Genomic DNA, 1,314 nt, shown 5'->3' with positions numbered 1-1,314 from the left:
CGCTGTAGGATGCGCCGTGCGACCTTGATTGAGCCTGCCCTGCCCAAAACGCTTCAACGGTTTCAGACATTCATTAAATGACACCATTGAGCATTTTTGTTCTGTTTCTGTCATTGTACAGCTGTAATGCAACAGAACCGGGTTCAGTTACAAGGAGAAAAGTGGATGCTTATTTCCTATTCTTGTTACTGCACGAAGAAGTTCCGCTATTTGCGAATGTTAGTATTGGCTCAAAAGAGTCAAAGATATAAAGAGTATTCCACTGACTATTCGCTCATGCACCATGGACCATTGAACGTAAGAATCTATTAAGTTTTAAGCAATCAAAGCCAACTGCACTCTTATCTAAACAGAAATTAAACACATCCGGTCATTTCAAAATAAAGTCCTACGAATTTCACTCAATTCTCCTTGGTTTGTCCGTAACAGCCAACTACACAGAGAAACTGGTATTGACACAATCAAACAGTTTATTCATTTTAAGAAGTTCTATAACAACCTAGTAAATGTTCCAGGCGCCATCCACTACTCTCTCGGAAGGAAGTCCACTTTTCCCACTTTCAATGGACCTCATATTATAATCAAAATTTATCATCACACCAACCTATGTAAATAATTATTTATTAACAATTATTTTTGTTCATTGAGGAGCCCAATCTAGGCTGGCCTCAATTCAGTGTCATGTATTGTATTTATATTTCATTTAGAAATTATCTCATAGCGCTAAATGCGATCAATAAATTATTTTTATTTTTTTATTTTTTCGTTGTTGGTAACTCTATAGCATCTATTAGATGCTTTATGGCTGTGCTAACAGATGGAGTTACTTGTCAACAATGTGACGCTGAAACGTGTGTTCAGGTTATGTATTTTTATATTTGTGATGATTGGTTAAGAAAAATTCACCGAGAGCCGAGCCCGGGAATCGAACCCGGGACCTCCTGATCTGAAAGCCAGCATGCTGACCAACAGACCACGGAGGCAGTCAATAAATTATTTAAAAAAATCTTGTTGCACCTGATGCGCATTTGTTTAATATTTTTCAGTAAAAAGGTAAAGGTATCCCCGTAACATGCCATGAAGGCACTTGGGGGGCATGGAGGTAGAGCCCCATGCTTTCCATGACCTCGGCACTAGAATGAGGTGGTGTGGTCGGCACCACGCTCTGACCGCCTTTTACCCCCGGGAAAGACCCGGTACTCAATTTTATAGGAGGCTGAGTGAACCTCGGGGCCGTTCTGAAAGTTTGGCAACGAGAAAAAATCCTGTCACCACCTGGGATCGAACCCCGGACCTTTCAGTCCGTAGCCAGCT

Source organism: Periplaneta americana, chromosome 1, assembly GCF_040183065.1.
Source record: "Periplaneta americana isolate PAMFEO1 chromosome 1, P.americana_PAMFEO1_priV1, whole genome shotgun sequence".
In the NCBI taxonomy this organism is placed as follows: domain Eukaryota; kingdom Metazoa; phylum Arthropoda; class Insecta; order Blattodea; family Blattidae; genus Periplaneta; species Periplaneta americana.
This window is presented reverse-complemented; position numbering follows the sequence as displayed.